The following is an 18,976-nucleotide window of genomic DNA, read 5'->3' as shown; positions in this document are numbered from 1 at the left end:
CTGTGCTTATTCTTTATTTGTTTGACTGAATTATTTACTTTGTTTGTCTCCATTTATTTATTTGCTGAGGATGAATTTTTGTTTTCCTCCACACAGCTGCTGTTGTGTGCATAATAATGATGGCTTTTGCTGTTGCCCGAAACTACTCTGAGTTTGTGGTATACTCAGTCTGGAGAGGTAAAAATGGTCAAACAGCTTCTGTGATATCTGTTTGTTTCAGAGTGTGGCTTGGAAGGGTGTTTTATCTTGCTGGTATAAAAATATTACATTTCCTTGAATTTTTGCTCATCTTACCCTGCACTATTTGTGCCTGATGGAGAGTGCTTCTTAAATAAGCTGATGTGCAGAGCTGCATAACTATATTTTTTTATACTTTATCTAACTTTCCTATGTTTCTGATCAGCACTGCATTGGTTGTATTTATTAGCTAATCAGTACTGCATTGTTTTTTATTTGATGTGTAACAGTTATGCAGTAGTTTACTGCACTGTTATTATTTATTTGTTTGACTGTATTGTTTACTTTTCTGTGTCAACATTTATATATTTGTTGATCTGTGGTTACATTTTTGTTTTCCCCACCCGACTGCTTTTGTGTTCTCAAAGTTGGTGGATTTTGCTGTTGCCCTCCCATACTGTGAGTTTGTGGTGTACTTAGTCCAGACAGGAAAAACTGGTCAAACAGCTTCTGTGTTATCTGTTTGTCTCAGGGTGTGGCTTTGAAGGGTCTTTTATGTTGCTGGTATAAAAATATTTCATTTAACTGAATTTTTACTCATCTTTCTAGAGCTCAATTTGTGCTCGAGGGAGAGTACTTCTTAAACAATCTGAATTGCAGATCTACTTAAGTATATTGTTTGTACTTTACTTAACTGTACAGTTTTTCTTATCAGCACTGCACTGTTTTTTGTTTATCACTACTACATCATTATTTATTTATTTGTGTAACAGTTCTGCTTTAGTTAAATGCCTCACATGAACTGGAATTCTATTCCAGAGCGAAGGGAGCCTCTGGGTTATGAACCTGTCCCTCCAGCAAGTTCTATTTATTTCTGTGCTGAGGTTCAAGTCCCTCGAGCATGTGGCTCTAAGGGATTTAGATTTACTGAAGTGGAGCATGTATATTAATTCTGGATTTGACATAGCTTTGTATGTCAGGCATAGATCGCCTCGAAGTAGGCGGTATGCAACTGAGTAGAGCTGGAGTTTTTTTAACCGAGCAGGATATGGCATCTGTTTGAGACCCTTGATCCTCTTGGTGAGATACTTTTGGGGTCTTTCTAATTGCTGCAGGTGTCGGGTAAGGTACATCCCAAAAGGGGCATTGTATTCGATGATGGGCCTGATAAGGGATGAATAAAGGGGCACGATTACCTCTCTTGATCTAGATGTGAAACCCTTCATGATGAGGTGGGCTATGTAGAAGGTCTTTCTAACCACTTTGGCAATGTGGTTTTCAAAGGAGAGATTGCTATCAACATGGGTCCCCAGGTCCCTAATAACTTTCTCTGTACTTAATGGGTTTCCACCTATGTGGTAATTTGTGGGCACATTGTTTTTGCCAAAGGGTATGACTATACATTTTTTGGCATTTAGCTTTAAACCATGGCACTGACACCAGTTATCTGTCTCTGTGAGACCTTTTTGAAGGATGTTTGTGTCAGCTGGAGAGTCGATTATGGCGCCCAGTTTGCAGTCGTCTGTGAACTTGGTGAGCCATAGTCCTCCCACATTTGCCTGTACCTCGGAAAAGTATATACCGAACAAGAGTGGTCCCAGGACAGAATCCTGTGGGACACCACTTGTGACCAGTTTCGAGTCTGACATGGCTCCAGCAACTCTCACTCTGTGGGTTCTGTCTTTGAGCCAGTTTGCGACCCATCTTGTGACATAGGGGTTTATATTTAAGCTGGATAGCTTATCTATGATGCCCAAGTGGGGTATTGTGTCAAATGCCTTTGCAAGGTCCATATAGGCTGTGTGGACTACCTTCCCTTCATCTATGGCTTTGGTGACTGTTTCAAAAAAGTCAACCAGGTTCAAAAGGCAGGATCTGCCCTTGACAAAGCCGAACTGGGTAGGATCTAGTGTCTGTAGGTCCCCAATGTCTTTGTTTATGAGCTCCATGATGATCCTCTCCATAGCCTTGCAGACTAAGCTAGTCAGGCTTATGGGGCGATAGTTTCCAGGGTCCGTAGAGGATCCACATTTGTGGAGTGGGACCACTGTTGCTGTACACCATTCTGTGGGCACATATCCTGTAGTGAGGCTGAGATTGTATAGCTGTTTTATTTGAGGGATTAGTTCCTATTGCAGTTCATGTAGCACGCAACCTGGGATGCCATCTGGTCCCATGGAAGCAGTGTTTTTTGCTTTGGAGAGGGCAGCCTTCACCTGAGCATCAGAGATGTTTGGGAGGCAGCCCTCTGCCGGGATAGATACTTGCTCTTTTGGGGGAGGGAGAAGTTTGCACTGAACCTGTCTGCCAGGATATTGGCAATGTCTGTGGGTTCAGTGTATTTTTTGTCGTTTAGAATCAACTCAGAACAAGTCTGGGAGTTGCATCCCAGGTTCCTAACATAACTAAAAAAAGCCTTATGATTGTCTTTGGTGTCCTGTGCAATTTTTCTCTCGAAGCTGGCCTTGGAGGATTTTATGAGGGATCGTAATTTTTTGCTAGTACTGATCAGAGATGCCTTCCCTATTAGGGATTTTGCTCTATCATGTAGTAGCTTCCTCCTTCTGTTGTACAGTTTATTTATGGCAGGGGTCCACCAGACTGGACGCCTGTCTTTGGATGATTGGGTCTTGGTTTTGTTTGGGATAGCATGATCCATGCATTCTTGGAGATGTCCGTAGAATGCATTTATATAGGATTCTGCAGTTTGGGCCGTAGTTTCCACTGGCCCTGGGGCCTTGAAGGATTCCACTTTGGTTTTGAGAAGTGAGAAGTTCACTTTTGAGAAGTTTTTCACTGTGGTTTTGAGCCTTGCCTAAAAAAGGCACTATGGGGGTGGCAAGAGCCTTTGCCAATATCCAAAAGCCCAGTGGTGACAGGTGCAAGCCGTCCCTAGTGAAGCAACGTGGCTTGTCGAGCATGTCATCCCAGGCTGACAGACACTGGATCCCCTTTGAATGACACCAAAATTTTAGCCAATTGTTAAAATCGATCATTTTGTCTTCGTACTGTGGCATCATTCTAGGTGAGGGTAAGATGCTGCTCAAGGTCAAGGTCATACCATCTTGGGCTACATGATCAGAGAGCTCCTGTATGTCTCTTTTCATGTAGTTCAGGGAGGTACGTCTCAGGTCACATCAGCATGTACAATGACTGAGTCATATTTGTATTTGCTTTGGAGTGACCTGAGTGCTTGCGTTATGTGGCGGATCCTAGTACCCGACAGGCAGCTCACTGTGACCTTCTCTTTATTCAGTCTGGTGAGCGGGACGTCAGTGTGTCTGACAATAGAGTCACCTATTACAAGAGTATCAGGTGTGTTATTCAGCCTTAAGGGCTGTGGCTGCTTGGCACACTGACTTTGTGGGCTATGTGTTGTGCATGTTTTGTTTTGAGGTAGTGTTTGCTTGGATGTCTGCTTTGGAGGTCTCTGTTGCTTAGGTAGATTTTTATTTAGAGCCTCCGAGTATGTTTTTGTGTATTTATGTGCTTGGTTCACTGATGTGGTGGGACTATGTGATACTGGAATTGTGTTGTGTGAGGTTACCTTCTCCTCCTGACTGGTTACACCAGTTTTGAGATGAGAGTGCTCAGCCTCCAGTCTGGCTAAATAGTTGCATCTCTCACATATATTTGAACCTGTTTGGAGGAGGAGAGGGTTGTCCATGTACATGAGACAGTTGTAACATTGCCTCAAAATTCCCAGATTCACCAGCTGGACTGGAGAGGAAACCATTGACTGACCTTTGGACATGCTAGAGTAATATAGGGAAACTGAATTTAAGATGGACCAATAGAGGACAGGGTAATCGTAGAGAGTATAAGAGTAAGTAGTGCTTATGGTTTAATAGTGCTAACTTGTAGGATTACTTAATTGGACCAGTGAAGGGCCTTAGAATGAGAATATGGTGTTTAAATTGAGAGATAGAGCAGTTCTAAGGGAAAAAGTGAAGAGCAGACTTTGTGGAGCCAGGAATAGTTTAAACCCAATTAGGCGGCGCTGCCCGCTGTTGCGCTATGCACAAAAACGCACAGAACTGCGCAAAAGAGGGTTTTAAGAGAGGAAGATGAAGGAGTTTGGAACTGACCCAAAATGGCCAATAAAACTACAGTTTCAAGTCAGTAACCACTCCCACAGCTGCAGGCAGGCTGCTCAATGTTTTTCACTGCCACTGATCAACAGAGAGACTTCCCTTTAGCCCAAGCAAAAAATGGCCTCCAAGAAACTTACAAACAGTTCATGAACAGCAAGCCTGTAACTGAACTTTTTTAAATCTCAGAAAAGTGGGAAAAAAGCAAGATTTTTTGTTTTTTTTGTTTTTTCAGAGATAGCGGAGATTCACAAGTATCAACAAGTTATAACAGTGCAGTAAATGACCCCACACAAGAGTGCTAGGCCAAAGACAGATAAAATGCAAGTTTTGAGAAAAAAACTATTTTAAAAATAAGTGCAAACAGGAAATTCAGTAAACAGCTCTAGGTTGTGCTCTAAATACAGTTACTAATGCAGAAGTTTAACAAGCCAGAAAATGCTCAAAATAGGCGGCTATGCAGAAAAACTTAGCAAATAAACAGAGGAAAAATACTTAAAATCTCAAAAGTGGCTCCTTTCTTCTCTCAGTGTTTTCTCCTCTTGGTGGGTGCTTCACCAACAGCCAACAAGCCTGAAAAGACGCCAAAACCACGAGGCAACCAGGTTTTAAGAGAGGAAGTTGAAGGAGTTTGGAATTGACCCAAAATGGCCAATAAAACTACAGTTTCAAGTCAGTAACCACTCCCACAGGGGCAGGCAGGCTGCTCAATGTTTTTCACTGCCACTGATCAACAGAGAGACTTCCCTTTAGCCCAAGCAAAACATGGCCTCCAAGAAACTTACAAACAGTTCAAGAACAGCAAGCCTGTAACCGAACTTTTTTAAATCTCAGAAAAGTGGGAAAAAAGCAAGATTTTTTTTTGTTTTTTTTGTTTTTTTCAGAGATAGCAGAGGTTCACAAGTATCAACAAGTTATAACAGTGCAGTAAATTACCCCACACAAGAGTTAAATGTAGTGTTATTAGTTATTTGTTAGTTATTTGTTTGACAGGCTTTTTTTTCTTTTCTGTGTCTCCATTTATATATTTGCTGGTCTGTGGTTGAATTTTTGTTCCCCTCCCAACTACTGTTGTTTTCATAAAGATGATGGCTTTTGCTGTTGCCCTCCCTTACTGTCACTTTGTAGTGTACTCAGTCCAGAGAGGAAAAACTGGTCAAACAGCTTCTGTGTTTTGTTTGTCTCAGGGTGTGGCTTAGAAGGGGCTTTTATCTTGCTGGTATAAAAATATTACATTTTTGTGAAATTCTGTTCATCTTGCTAAAATCCCAACTGCGCCTAGCTGAGATTTTTTTTTAAAGAATATAAATTACAGAGCTAAATAAGTACATTTTTTGTACTTTGTCTAATTGTCCAGTGTTTCTTAACAACACTGTACTGATTGTATTTATCTGATTATCAGTACTGCATTGTTTTTATTTTAGTTGTTTAACAGTTCTGCACTAGTTTATTGCACTATTATTTAATTGTTTGACTGAATTTCTTATTTTTTTTTGTGTCCATTAATATATTTACTTATCTGTGGTTGAATTTGTGTTTTCCCCCATCCAACTACTATTGTTTTCTTAAAGTTGGTGGCTTTAGCTGTTGCCCTCCCCTACTGTGAGTTTATGGAGTACTCATTCCAGATAGGAAAAACTGGTCAGACTACATCTGTGTTATCTGTTTGCCTCAGAGTGTAGCTTGGAAAGGTCTTTTATATTGCTGGTATAAAAATATTACATTTCAGTGAATTTCTGCTCATTTTGGTAGAGCTCCATTTGTGATTCACACAGAGTGCTTCTTAAACTATCTGGATTACAGAGCTACATAAGTATATTTTTTTGTACTTTATCTAACTGTTCAGTATTTCTTATCAGCACTGCACTGCTTCTATTTATATACTTATCAGTAGTACATTTTTTTTATTTATTTTTGTAACAGTTCTGTACTGGTTAAATGCTCTGTTATTATTTAATTGTTTGAGTGAATTTTTTACTTATTTTGTCTTAGAGTGTGGCTTCATAGGGTCTTTTATCTTGCTGGTATAAAAATATTACATTTAAGTGAATTTCTGATCATCTTGCTTTAGCTCCATGTGTGCCTAAGGGAGAGTGCTTCTTAAATAATCTGAATTGCAGAGCTATATAAGTGTACCTTTTGTACTTTAACTGTCCAGCATACCTCACAACTGTACCGAATTACTCGTTTTTTACCAAGTTGTCGGGTCCAAATCCTGCGGTGCCATGATTCGTGAGTGGCACCCTTTCATTTCTGATTTTTTGGAGCTTTTTTGTTTTCTTTTTTGCTGTTTTAACTAATGTCATCACATGTGCGATGTCGTCAGCTCTGTTGAGGCTAACAGCCTATCAGAATTAATCTCTAGGGTGCTGGACACATTTCCAGCTGTTCAAATGCTCTCCAAGTGGGGAGGAATGAATCAGAAGGAAACAAGTTTTTAGTATCTGTGAACGGGAAGTCTGGCTGCACTTGTGAGCGGGTCGGGAAGTCCTGGATACTGCAGAGTGAACAGAAAGATTTTGATTCCTCTGGCTGCACTCGAGAAGGTAGAGAACACTTGTTGCAATGTTATTCTGGGCTTGAGCAGTGTGTGTGTGTGTGTGTGTGTGTGTGTGTGTGTGTGTGTCTATGTATGTATGTGTGTGTGTGTGTGTGTGTGTGTGTCTATGTATGTGTGTGTGCATATGGACTCCTTGACTCATTAGGAAAAACAGACTTTTTAAAAAAAAACATTTGCACAAACTAACTTTGATCAGGATTTTCACACAATTGCCTGTTTGGGCAAATGGATCAGCATCATGTCCTTAAGACATTTTTGGTACAGCCTTTATGTTACAAAATCCAAGAAATTTTTTCCACTTCTTCTAGTCAGAAGGTGCAGTCTGTGGTAAAGATCCTAAAAGAAGTATAAACACCTAAACTGGGAAGATAAGTTGGTAGCTAATGCTGCCTGTAGAACAGTGCCAGCATTTCCAGACCTCATTTAAACACCATCCTTGTTTATTATTTTATTTCTCCTTTGTTAATTGGTAAGTGAATTGGTCCTTAGACCCCTTTTAGCCATGACCCAGATGCAACTCATAAATATTAAGTGGATACTATATGGATATCACAGCACAGTGATAAGGGAAACATACTTTAGCACCTGGCGCAAGTAATGTATTACTTCCTGTTTGAAAAAAATGGATTATCTGAAGCTGAGTTTGACTAATTAATGAAGTGCAGATGGCCTCAGGTCTGGATTATGAAAGCTTCTCCAATAAATTTTGTTTTTATATTTTTTTTTGGTGGAGTACATTTGAAAAAATGATGTATGCATTCTGTCCATTCTTTTCTTTCTGCCCTTGTGATTTTGAAATGTCATAAAATAAGGAGTAAAAGAAGTGGTTTAAGAATGTATAACATTTTCCTCATATAGCCAGTTTCCTTTTTTTGTTTCACACATCATGATGTGTTAAATTTTTACTTCAATAGTCCAAAACAACATTGTTTTTTGATATTGTTGGTATAAATTAATATGCATGTTGTAAAGTCATAACTTGTGTATCTAGAAGAGTTCCTGCTTACATGTGCATTAAAAACAGGCTGGCTAATTGTGTCATGGACAGCTTAAGAGGCTGATTCTGATTCTGGCCGCACTCGAGAAGGTAGGAACACTTGCAATGTTATTCTGGGCTTGAGCAGTGTTTGTGTGTGTATGTGTCAGGGCTCTGGATGCATTTCCAGCTGTTCAAATGCTCTGCGAGTGAGAAGGAAGGAAACAGAAGGAAACAAGTTTTTAGTATCTGTGAATGGGAAGTCTGGCTGAACTTCCGAGCGAGTCAGGAAGTCCTGGGTACTGCAGGGTGAATGGAAAGATTCTGATTCTGGCTGCACTCAAGAAGGTATGGAACACTTGTTGCAATGTTATTCTGGGCTTGAGCAGAGCGTGTGTGTGTGTGTGTGTGTGTGTGTGTGTGTGTGTGTGTGTGTGTGTGTGTGTGTGTGCGTGTGTGCGTGTGTGCGTGTGTGCGTGTGTGTGTGTGCTGTCACATTTACATTGCTGTGGAGCTACAGAGGTCTGAGAATGAGCAGCCTAAATTGTTTCATGAACTGGTCAGTTATAAAATGCAGAGGAATATAACCTGCTACTCTCTATATTACACAAGCAATTTGTTTCAGACACTCATGTGCCATCTATTAGAGCTGTTACAGGTTACTTGTCATGGTTTGAAATCCAGCATGACTGGCAACAGATACTTCCTCTGTTGCTGAAATTTGGACACTGCAAATAAAGATTATTTCTTGAGTACAACACAGGGTCTTCTAAAGTTGATCTTAGGAAGAAGTAATTTGTATCCTATTTGGTGCTGATTAAGGAAATCTTTTTTCAGTATAAAATAGCTTACAGGATAGCTGTGTAAAGGGACTATACCAGCCCACTGGATTTAGTCAGCAGTCTTAGTAGTCTCTATTTTTCTTTGACCTTCCCTAGCTTTGACCTACAGCACTCAGTGTCCAATATCCATTTCTGAGTCTACCAACTTCACCTAAAACCCTGAGACTTACTCCAATATTTGCTGGGGCCCATACAGATCATAAAAGGCATCATGGTGGGATCTCAGTCCTCTACCATCTGTCAGGGGACTTTTTGTTTATGACCTACCTTGTTACTGCTTCCCTTTCTTTGCTAAACCTGGTGTTATGCCCATGCAGTGATGATGTAAGGTATAGCTCCTCAGTCCTCACCTTTGCATCAGCACAGCCATGCACCACCCTTTCACCTCTTTAGACTGTACCTGTCTAGCCACACAACATTCCCATTCTCCACCAGATATCATCATGGGAGATGGCATCAATCCCTCCCTGCTGCTTTGTCAGACACTTGAGCCTGTATTCAGACCTGGGTCATCTGGGCCATAGTTGGGGCTTTATCACTCTATGCCACAGGGCAGCTGTTGAATCAGCAGTCTTTAATTAAACAAGAACATATATTTATCATCAAAACAAACGACTTTCTTACAGTTATGAATGAAATGCTGTATTAGGTGTCTGTGTTCATTTTCTGACTTTAAAATAAAACTATAGTTATTTCAGGAGACTTAATCTTCAAGGTGCTGAATTCCTAGTATTTCTCAAAGCAATTTTATAAAATAAAAGAATGATAATTATTGTGTTACTTTTTTTTACTCACAAAAGCACAATACTTAGTAAACTAAATGGGTGCATGGAATCAGACATTTCAGAACAGGATCGCAGCAGAATGTGTTAGTTTCTTTTAATTATTGCTCGTACTTTACCAGTCTGCTTTATAAGCTGATCAACCTTTTGGATTTGTTTTCCTTTTTGTTTATTTATAGTTCCAATAAATAATGCAAACAGTGTCTGTATAGCAAGATGCCTGTGGCTTACACTACTTTCATTCTATATATATATATATATATATATATATATATATATATATATATATATATATATATTGTGTGGGTGTGGAAGTAGACTTTTATGATGGAAATGTTCTGAATTGGGCAGTTTTGTCATTATTGGTTCATGCAGTTTGTTTCATGCCTACTGGAAAAATGTTCAAACAATACATTTAAAATGTGTTCTAACAAGTGTGCTGTATTATACAAGGAATATAATTTAATAAATCTGGAAGGTGTATCAAAGAACACGTGTGTTTCTTGTTTTGTGTGCCAGGGGCCAATGATTTGAAAACAGCCCAAAGGTAATCTTTATCCAACACTGGCCAGGTGCATTTTCTTTGGATGTGGTGTGGGTTTCAATGCAGTTTCAATGAATGTGAGTTTCATGGGCAGAAAGTTTTAATGCTAAGTCTGTTTTCATTGTGAGATAGTATTGCTTTGTTTAGCACATGTCTATTAGTGTTTGTGCATTGTGCTATAAAATGTAAAAATAAAATCCAAATAATCATTGTAGAAGTAAAGCAATATGCACACATTAGTGTTTATGGTAAATGGGGAAAACAGCCAGGTAGTGGGACATTGGAATGGCTGAAGGGGGACTCTGTCTGTTTTTCAGTTTACATTTGAAAGTTGGTATCTCACAATTCCACTAGAGTGGGTGGGGTAACATAATTATGTATGCAAATTTCATGTTAATCAGCGTGCAGATTTGTACCTATTTTTTATGGGCCTTGTCCAGATTTTTGATCTTTCCAGGTTGAGAGGTAATGCTGTCCAGTGTTTCGTATCGGCACTGCACTGCTTGTAGTTATTTATCAGTACTGCATTGTTTTTATTTATTTGTATTACAGTTCTAGACTAGTTTACTGTACTGTTATTATTTATTTGTTTGACTGAATGATTTACTTTTCTGTGTCTCCATTTATATACTTGCTGATCTATGGCTGAATTTTTGTTTTCCCCACCTAACTGCTGTTGGGTTCTGAAAGTTGGTGGCTTTTGTTCTTGCCCACCCATATTGCGAATTTATGGTGTAGAAAGTGCAGAGAGGAAAAACTTCTCAAACAGCTTCTGTGTTATCTGTTTGCCTCAGGGTGTGGCTTGGAAGAGTCGTTTATTTGCTGCTATAAAAAATATTACATTTCAGTGAATTTCTGCTCATCTTGCTAGAGCCCCATTTGTGCCTTACTGAGAGTTCTTCTTAAACAATTTAAATTACAGAACTACATAAGTGGTAATGTTTGTACTTTAGCTGTCCAGTGTTTCTTATCAGCACTGCACTGCTTGTATTTATTTGGTTATCAGTACTGCATTGTTTTTATTTTATTTTTGTAACAGTTATGAACTAGTTTAATGCACTAATATTTATTTGTTTGAGAGAATTTTTTACTTTTCTGTGTACCATTTATATATTTGTTGATCTGTGGTTGAGTTTTTGTTTGCCCCATCCAACTGCTGTTGTTTTCATAAAGTTGTTGGCTTTTGCTGTTGTCCGCCCCTACTGTGAGATTGTGGAGCACTCAGTCCAGAGAGGAAAAAACTGATCAAACTACTTTTGTGTTAACTGTTTGTCTCAGGGTGTGGCTTGGAAGGGTCTTTCATCTTGCTGGTATTAAAAATATTAAATTTCAGTGGTTTCTGCTCTTCTTGCTAGAGCTCCATTTGTACCTCATGGAGAGTACTTCTTAAGCAATCTGAATTGCTGAACTACAGAAGTATATTTTTTGTACTTTATCTAACTGTCCAGTGTTTCTTATCAGCACTGCGTGGTTGTATTAATTTGCTTATCAATCCTGCATTATTTATTTATTTGTGTAACAGTTCTGCACTAGTTTACTGCACTATTATTTATTTGTTTGACTGTATTTTTTACTTTTCTGTGTCACCATTTATATATTTGTTGATCTTTGGTTAAATTTTTGTTTTCCCCACCCAACTACTTTTGTGTTCTTAAAATTAGTGGATTATGCTGTTGCCCACTCATACTGTGAGTTTGTGGTGTACTTAGTCCAGGGAGAAAAAACTGGTTAAACAGATTTTGTGTTATGTGTTTGTCTCAGGGTGTGGCTTGGAAGGGTCTTTTATCTTGCGGGTATAAAGTTTACTGCACTGTTATTATTTATTTGTTTGACTGAATTATTTACTTTTCTCTGCCTCTATTTATATACTTGCTGATCTGTGGTTTAATTTCTGCCCCCCAACTGCTGTTGGGTTCTCAAAGTTGGTGGCTTTTGCTATTGCTCACCCATACTGTGAATTTATGGTGCACACAGTCCAGAGAGGAAAAACTGGTCAAACAGCTTCTGTATTATCTGTTTGTCTCATGGCGTTTCTTGGAAGGGTCTTTTAACTTGCTGTTATAAAAATATTACATTTCAGTGAATTTCTGCTCATTTTGCTAGAGATCCATTTGTGCCTGACTGAGAGTTCTTCTTAAACAATATGAATTGCAGAGCTATATAAGTATATTTTTTGCACTTTTACTTAACTCTTCAGTGTTTCTTCTCAGCACTGCACTGGTTGTATTTATTTGCTTATCAGTACTGCATTGTTATTTATTTGTTTGTGTAACAGTTCTGTACTAGTTTACTGCACTGTTATTATTTATTTGTTTGACTAAATTATTTACTTTTATGTGTCTCCATTTATATATTTGATGATCTGTGGTTGCATTTTGTCTCCCCTCCCAACTGCTATTGTTTTCATAAAGTTGGTGGCTTTTGCTGTTGCCCACCCTTACTGTGAGTTTGTGGTGTGCTCAGTCCAGAGATGAAAAACTGGTCAAACAGCTTCTGTGTTATCTGTTTGTCTCAGGGTGTGGGTTGAAAGGCATTTTTATCTTGCTGGTATAAAAGCATTATATTTCAGTGAATTTCTGCTAATCTTACTAGCACTGCATTTCTGCCTCATGGAGAGTGCTTCTTAAGCAATCTGAATTGCCGAGGTAAAAAGTATATTTTTTGTACTTCATCTAATTGTCCAGTATTTCTTATCAGCGCTGCATGGTTGTATGTATTTGCTCATCACACCTGCATTTTTATTTATGTGTTTTTCTAACAGTTCTGCACAAGTTTATTGCATTGTTATTATTTATTTGTTTGACTGTGAATTATTTACTTTTCCACGTCTCCATTTATATACTTGCTGATCTGTGGTCAAATTTATGTTTTCCCCACCCAGCTGCTATTGTGTTCTTAAAGTTGGTGGCTTTTGCTGTCTCTTGCTCCTACTCTGAGTTTGTGGTCTCCTCAGTCCAGAGAAGAAAAAATGGTTAAACAGCTTCTTTGTTACCTGTTTGTCTCAAGGTGTGGCTTTGAAACTAATTACATTTCAGTGAATTTCTGCTCATCATGCTAGATCACCATTTGTGACTGGCGGAGAGTGCTTTTTAAGCTATTTGAATTACAGTGCTACATAAGTATATATATATATATATATATATATATATATATATATATATTTTTTTTTTTACTGCCTAGTGTTTTTATCATCACTGAACTGGTTGTATCAAATTGCTTATCAGTAATGCATTGTTTTTTCTTTATTTGTGTAACAGTTCTGCAGTGGTTTGCTGCACTCTTATTATTTGTATGTTTGACTACAATATTTACTTTTCTGTGTCTCCATTTATATATTTGCTGATCTGTGGATGATTTTTTGTTTTCCCATTCCCATCTGCTGTTGTGTTCTTAAAGTTGGTGGCTTTTGCTGTCTCTTGCTCTTCTGTGAGTTTGTGGTGTACTCAGTCCAGAAAGGAAAAGCTGTTTAAACAGCTTCTGTGTTATCTGTTTGTCTCAGGGTGTCACTAGGAAGGGTTTTTTTCTTTTGCTGTTGTAAAAATATTACATTTCTGTGAATTTCAGCTCATCTTGCTAGAGCTCTATTTGTGACTGATGGAGATTGCTTCTTAAACAATTTGAATTGCAGAGCTACATAAGTATATTTTTGGACTTTATCTAACTGTCCAGTGTTTCTTATCAGCACTGCACTGGTTGTATTTATTTGCTTATCACTACTGCATTGTTTTTTTATTTATTTGAGTAACAGTTCTGCACTAGTTTGCTGCACTGTTATTTATCTGTTAGACTGAATTATTTACTTTTCTGTACCTTCATTTATATACTTGCTGGTCTGTGGTTGAATTGTTGTTTTTCCCAACCAACTGATGTTGAGTTCTCAAAGTTGGTGGCTTTTGTTGTTGCCTGCCCATACTGTGAATTTATGGTGTACTCCATCCAGAGAGGAAAAACTGTTCAAACAGCTTCTGTGTTATCTGTTTGTCTCAGGGTATTGCTTGGAAGGGTCTTTTATCTTGCTAGTTTGAAAATATTACATTTCAGTGAATTTTTGCTCATCCTGCTAAAGCTCCATTTAGGCCTGACTAAGAGTTCTTCTTAAACAATTTGAATTACAAAACTATATAAGTGTATTATTTGTACTTTATCAAACTGTCCAGTTTCTTATCAGCATTGCACTGCTTCTATTTATATGTCTATCAGTACTGCATTGTTTTTCTTTATTTCTGTAACAGGTTTGCCCTAGTTTACTGCACTGTTATTATTTATTTTTTGACTGAATTATTTACTTTTCTATGTCTCCATTTATATAAGTGCTGTTCTGTGGTTGAATTTATGTTTTCCCCACCCAGCTCCTGTTGTGTACTTAAAGCTGATGGCTTTTGCTGTCTCTTGCTCCTACTGTGAGTTTGTGGTGTGCTCAGTCCTGAGAAGTGAAAATGGTCAAACAGGTTCTGTATTACCTGCTTGTCCCAGAGTGTGGCTTGGAAGTGGCTTTTATCTTGTGAGTATAAACATATTACATTTCAGTGAATTTCTGCTCATCTTGCTATAGCAACATTTGAGACTGATGGAGAGTGCTTCTTAAACCATCTGAATTGCAGAGCTACATAAGTATATGTTTTGTACTTTATCTAACTGTCCAGTGTTTTTATGAGCACTGCACTGGTTGTATCAAATTGCTTGTAAGTACTGCATTGTTTTTTCTTTATTTGTGTAACAGTTCTTCAGTGGTTTATTGCACTCTTATTATTTGTTTGTTTGACTACATTATTTACTTTTCTGTGTCTCCATTTATATATTTGCTAATCTGTGGTTGATTTTTTGTTTTCCACACCCATTTACTGTTGTGTTCTTAAAATTGGTGACTTTTGCTGTCTCTTGCTCCTACTGTGAGTTTGTTGTGTCCTCAGTCCAGAGAGGACAAACTGGTCAAACAGCTTCTGTGTTATCTGTTTGCCTCAGGGTGTGGCTTGGGTGGGTCTTTTATTTTGCTATTGTAAAAATATTACATTTCTGTGAATTTCAGCTTATCTTGCTAGTGCTCCATTTGTGACCAATGGAGAGTGCTTCTAAAACAATCTGAATTGCAGAGCTACATAAATATATTTTTGTCCTTTATCTAACTGTCCAGTGTTTCTTATCAGCACTGCACTGGTTGTATTTATTTGCTTATCACTACTACATTGTTTTTTTATTTATTTGAATAACCGTTCTGCACTAGTTTACTACACTGTTATTTATTTGTTTGAATTAATTATTTACTTTTCTGTGTGTCCATTTATCTATTTGCTGATCTGTGGTTGAACTTTTTTCTCACCCAACTTTGGTTGGGTTCTCAAAGTTGGTGGCTTTTGCTGTTGCCCACCCTTACTGTGAGTTTGTGGTGTACTTAGTACAGAGAGGAAAAACTGGTCAGACCTCTTCTGTGTAAACTGTTTCTCTTAAGGGTATCGCTTGGAAGGGTCTTTCATCTTGCCGGTATTAAAATATTACATTTCAGTGATTTTCTCCTCATCTTGCTAGAGCTCCATTTGTGCCTCAAGGAGAGTGCTTCTTAAGCAATCTGAATTACAGAACTACATAAGTATATTTTTGAGCTTTATCTAAATGTCCAGTGTTTCTTATCAGCACTGCATGGTTGTATTTATTTGCTTATCAGTCCTGCATTGTTATTTATTAATTTGTGTAACAATTCTACACTAATTTACTGCACTGTTATTATTTATTTGTTTGACTGAATTATTTACTTTTCTATGCATCCATTTATATACTTGCTGAGCTGTGGTTGAATTTTTGTTTTCCCTACCCTACTGCTGTTGGGTTCTCAAAGTTGGTGGCTTTTGCTGTTGCTCACCCATACTGTGAATTTATGGTGTACTCAGTCCAGAGAGGAAAAACTGGTCAAACAGCTTCTGTGTTATCTGTCTCAGGGTATTGCTTGGAATGGCCTTTTCTCTTCCTGTTATAAAAATATTATGTCAATGAATTTCTGCTCATTTTGCTAGGGCTCCATTTGTGCCTGACTGAGAGTTTTTCTTAAACAATATGAATTGGAGAGCTACATTATTATATTTTTTCACATTTATTTAACTGTCCAGTGTTTGTTATCAGCACTGAACTGGTTGTATTTATTTGCTTATTACTGCATTGTTATTTATTTATTTATGTAACAGTTCTGTACTAGTTTACTGCACTATTTATTTGCTTGACTGATTTTTTTACTTTTGTGTGTCTCCATTTATATAGTTGCTGATCTGTTGCTGAATTTTTGTCCCCCTCCCAACTGCTGCTGTTTTCATAAAGTTGGTGGCTTTTACTGTTGCCCACCCCTACTGTAAGTTTATGGTATGCTCAGTCCAGAGATGAAAAACTGGTCAAACAGCTTCTGTATTATCTGTTTGTCTCACGATGTGGGTTGAAATGGGCTTTTATCTTGCTGGTATTAAAAATATTACATTTCAGTGAATTTATCCTCATCTTGCTAGACCTCCATTTGAGACTGATGGAGAGTCCTTCTTAAACCATTTGAATTGCAGAGCTACTTAAGTATATTTTTTGTACTTTATCTAACTGTCCAGTGTTTTTATCAGCACTGCACTGGTTGTATTAAATTGCTTATCAGTACTCCATTTTTTTTTTTATTTGTGTAACAGTTCTGCAGTGGTCTACTGCACTCTTATTATTTGTATGTTTGACTGCATTATTTACTTTTCTGTGTCTCCATTTATATATTTGCTAATCTGTGGTTGATTTTTGTTTTCCACCACCCATCTTCTGTTGTGTTCTTAAAGTTGGTGGCTTTTGCTGTCTCTCGCTCCTACTGTGAATTTGTGGTGTAGTCAGTCCAGAGAGGAGAAACTGGTCAAACAACTTCTGTGTTATCTGTTTGTCTCAGGGTGTGGCTTGGAAGGATCTTTTATTTTGCTGTCGAAAAATATTACATTTCTGTGAATTTCAGCTCATCTTGCTAGTGGTCATTAGTGACCAACAGAGAGTACTTCTTAAACAATCTGAATTGCAGAGCTAGATAAGTATATTTTTTGCACTTTATCTAGCTGACCAGTGTTCTTGTCAGCACTGCACTGGTTGTATTTAATTTCTTATCAGTACTGCATTGTTATTTATTTATTTGTGTAACAGTTCTGTACTAGTTTACTGCACTGTTATTATTTATTTGTTTTACTGAATTCTTTACTTTTATGTGTCTCCATTTATATATTTGCTGATCTGTGGTTGATTTTTTGTCCCCCCTACCAACTGCTGTTATTTTCATAAAGTTGGTGGCCTTTGCTGTTGCCCTCTCCTACTGTGAGTTTGTGGTGTGCTCAGTCCAGAGATGAAAAACTGGTCAAATGGCTTCTGTGTTATCTGTTTGTCACAGGGTGTGGGTTGAAAGGCTTTTATCTTGATCGTATAAAAAATATTATATTTTAGTGAATTTCTGCTAATCTTGCTAGAGCTGCATTTGTGCCTCACGGAGAGTGTTTCTTAAGCAATCTGAATTGCTCGCTAAAAAGTATATTTTTTGTACTTTAAATAACTGTCCAGTATTTTTATCAGCACTGCATGGTTGTATTTATTTGCTTATCACTCCTGCATTGTTATTTATGTATTTGTCTAACAGTTCTGCACTAGTTTACTGCATTATTATTTATTTGTTTGACTGAATTATTTACTTTTCTGTATCTCCATTTATATACTTATGATCTGTGGTCAAATTTATGTTTTCCCCACCCAGCTGCTGTTCTGTTCTTAAAGTCGGTGGCTTTTGCTGTTACTCGCTCCTACTGTGAGTTTGTGGTCTCGTCAGTCCAGAGAAGAAAAAATGGTCAAACAGTGTCTTTGTAACCTGTTTGTCTCAGGGTGTGGCTTGGAATGGCTTTTATTTTGCTGGTATAAACTTATTACATTTCAGTGAATTTCTGCTCATCATGCTAGAGCACCATTTGTGACTGACGGAGAGTGATTTTTAAACAATCTGAATTACAGAGCAACGTAAGTATTTTTTTTTGTAGTTTATTTAACTGTCCAGTGTTTTATCATCACTGAACTGGTTGTATCAAATTGCTAATCAGTACTGCAATGTTTATTCTTTATTTGTGTAACAGTTCTGCAGTGGTTTACTGCTCTCTTGTTATTTGTATGTTTCACTGCATTATTTACTTTTCTCTGTCTCCATTTATATATTTGCTGATCTGGGGTCGATTTTTTGTTTTCCCCTACCCATCTGCTGTTGTGTTCTTAAAGTTGGTGGCTTTTGCTATCTCTTGCTCCTACTGTGAGTTTGTGGTGTACACAGTCCAGAGAGGAAAAACTGGCCAAAGAGCTTCTGTGTTATCTGTTTGTCTCAGGGTGTGGCTTGGGAGGGTCTTTTATGTTGCTGTTGTAAAAATATTACATTTCTGAGAATTTCAGTTCATCTTGCTAGAGCTCCATTTGTGACTGACGGAGAGTGCTTCTTAAACAATCTAAATTGCAGAGCTACATAAGTATATTTTTTGTACTTTATCTAACTGTCTAGTGTTTCTTATCAGCACTGCACTGATTGTATTTATTTGCTTATCCCTACTACATTGTTTTTTATTTATTTGAGTAACAGTTCAGCACTAGTTTACTGTACTGTTATCATTTATTTGTTTGACGGAATTATTTACACTTCTGTTTCTCCATTTTTATATTTACTGATCAGTGGTTGATCCCCCCAACTGCTGTTGGGTTCTCAAAATTGTTGGCTTTTGTTGTTGCCCATCGTTACTGTGAGTTTGTGGTGTACTCAGTACAGAGAGGAAAACTGGACAGACATCTTTTGTGTTATCTGTTTGTCTCAAGGTGTGGCTTGGAAGGGTCTTTCACCTTGCTGGTATAAAAGTATTACATTTCTGTGAATTTCTGCTCTGGGGTCGATTTTTTGTTTTCCCCCACCCATCTGCTGTTGTGTTCTTAAAGTTGGTGGCTTTTGCTATCTCTCGCTCCTACTGTGAGTTTGTGGTGTACACAGTCCAGA

At 37.9% G+C, this 18,976-nt stretch overlaps 1 protein-coding gene across 1 annotated transcript in view; it reads left to right on the top strand.

Annotated features, from left to right (window-relative positions):
* AGBL1 (AGBL carboxypeptidase 1) overlaps positions 1–18,976 on the top strand; it is a 4,745,443-nt gene that overhangs the window by 814,748 nt on the left and 3,911,719 nt on the right. The gene's annotated exons all lie outside the window — the stretch shown is intronic.

Source organism: Protopterus annectens, chromosome 7.part0 (assembly GCF_019279795.1).
Source record: "Protopterus annectens isolate FY-2018-M chromosome 7.part0, PAN1.0, whole genome shotgun sequence".
NCBI lineage: Eukaryota > Metazoa > Chordata > Ceratodontiformes > Protopteridae > Protopterus > Protopterus annectens.
This window is presented reverse-complemented; position numbering and strand designations above follow the sequence as displayed.